This window comes from Triticum urartu, chromosome 1A (assembly GCF_056163025.1).
Source record: "Triticum urartu cultivar PI428250 chromosome 1A, HENAU_Tu73, whole genome shotgun sequence".
In the NCBI taxonomy this organism is placed as follows: Eukaryota; Viridiplantae; Streptophyta; class Magnoliopsida; order Poales; family Poaceae; genus Triticum; species Triticum urartu.
Genome location: NC_141873.1, coordinates 522,402,895 through 522,405,459, shown reverse-complemented (window position 1 = coordinate 522,405,459; position 2,565 = coordinate 522,402,895).

Here is a 2,565-nt window from a genome sequence, read left to right as displayed (position 1 = left end):
CTGAAAATTTAATACGATCTTTTTCTGATTATTTAAGATTTTTTGGTGCAAATAACACCAGAGGGAGGTGCACGAGGTGGGCACAACCCACCTGGGCGCGCCAGGACCCCTAGGCGTGCCTTGGTGGGTTGTGGTCCCCACGTGGGCCCCTCACTTATCTCTTCATACCACATCATCACTTACCTCCAGAAAACAATCTCCATTGCTCTCTCTCCCGTGTTCTTGCTCTCAAACCCGCGGATGTCGATCTCTTTGCTCAAAGCTCCGTTTCCGAAACTGTTTCGGGGGATTGTTGCTTGGTATGTGACTCCACTATTTGTCCAATTAGTTTTTGTTTTAGTGGTTTATATTTTGAATAATTAGCTACTCTTGGTGTTGCTGTAGATGAGCATGCATGTTGAATTCTAGAGTTTTAAGTAGTTTGAATGCTTGCTATGGCCTCTATGTATCCCTATGGGTAGTTGGTTTCATTTTTGTGAAGTTTTGTTGAGAAAATTTTGTGGGCTAATAAATTTCAGAATTTTCTTCATAGGAAAACAATGAATATCTTTAGGAAGTTTGGCTCTAAGAAGAACTCCAAGGGTGTTATTAGGGAGTCATCTGATAGTGATCTTCACCCTCGGAGGTTGGCGGAAGTACGGCCGTGTGAATGGCCGCACACAGCGTTCCTGGAAGAGGCTGGAATCCTTCAGGAGTTCACACAATATGCTGCTAATGCCGGCCTCACCGACTTCATCGCAGGTGAGTGTGAACAACACCAAATCCTCACAAACATCTTTGTTCAAAGTTTTACTTTCCTTCCTAGGAATAATCCTCCTGAAGTGAGTTTTGATTTATATGATGAAAACCATCAGATACCACTTAATGAATTTTCTGACATATGCATGATCCCTTCTGATGGGAGCTTAGCCGAGCCTAGGAGGAGCTTGATACTTTTTATCGCACTTTGACAATGGGAGATGAGAGAGGGGTGTCATCTATCACGGCTGTTGGCTTGCGTTTTCCTGTGGTTCATTACTTTTCTCTTTTCATTGCAAAATGCTTGCTTGCTAGGGAGAAGGTGGGTGCGCTCAACTCACCAGACCTTGCTGTTTTGCGTCGTGCATTAGAGGGCGACAATACTTATAGCTTGGGAGCTATTGTGGCTCGTTGCCTCCACCTTAATAAATGCAACGGTAAAATTCATGGTGGGATTTATGCTACTTGTTTGGCGGCTCACTTTGAGGTTGAGATACACCCTCATGATTACCCTCTGACCAAGGTTTACCTAGACTGTGCTGCATGGATCACCACCATTTTACTGATAATAAATCTCCTGACGTTCCTATTCCTTATAACCTGGTTTTTAGCATTGAAACTCGTGATATTATTCCACTGCCTGCTCCTGCCTTGTTTGACCCTATTGCCAGGGGCCGATATAGGATTATGCCTGCAGATATCATCGCCTACCGGAACGCTCAGGCTGCTGCAGAGGTAGTGGAGGAGCCTCGGCAGTGGGATCAGTGGATGCCTGCTCCTCAGTACCCCTACTACCATCCATGCTACTGATCGACTACCAATTTAGGCCAAAAGCTTAAACTTGGGGGAGTACGTGTTCTCACCGACATTACATTCATGTCCACTTATTCATCTTGTCAGTGTTCACACTTTTTCATTGTATCATCCATGTTTAGAAATTATTTTTCTTGCTTTCTTCTTGTGTGTTTGAAAAACTTTAGAAAAACAAAAAAAAATAGTTGTAGTTAATTTACTTTCTATGCATGCTTAGCTGTAATATTAAAAACAAAACCCAAAAAGATTTCCTTGTTCTTCTTTGCTTGTTGGGAGCTTTCATGTGTAAATAGTTTTTCTCGTTTTTGCTTTTCCCTTTTATTTTGCTTGTTCAAGAAAACCAAAAACTCCAAAAATATTTCAGTATGTTTCTATGAATTTCTTTTCTTCTTATTCGAGTTGTACCGAGGAGAAGACCACAATGAAAATGTTGAGTGGCTCTCATATGAATAATTGTTGATCTAATAAAGAGCCCATTTTACCTTGTCTTCTCCTGTTGAATAAAATGTTTTGCAGATTCTAGCTTAGTCCATGGAACTCTTGCACTATTATTATTTTCACATTATTCGGCCGTGCAACTGAAAGGCAATAATGACGATATTCGATGAACTGGCCATGGTAGAGAGAAACTGGTATGAACTCGACTTGTTTTGTTTGTGTAAATATGTTTAACCTAGTATCCATGATTCAACCCATTATGATTAAACATGTTTGCAATGATAATTAGAGATTATAGTTTCCCATGCCATGCATAAGTAGCTAGGAGTGAATAATTATAGTTTCCCATTGTGATGTAGTATGATGATATGGTATCCTCCTCTGAATGTTCGAGTGGCTTGACTTGTCACATGTTCATGCATGTAGTTGAATCAAAACCAACATAGCCTCTATGATATTTATGTTCATGGTGATCATATCCTATTCATGCTAGTGTCCAATGTTACTTATGCATAATGCATGTTCATGATCATTGTTGCTCTCTAGCTGGCCGCTTCTCAATCCAATTGCTAGCCT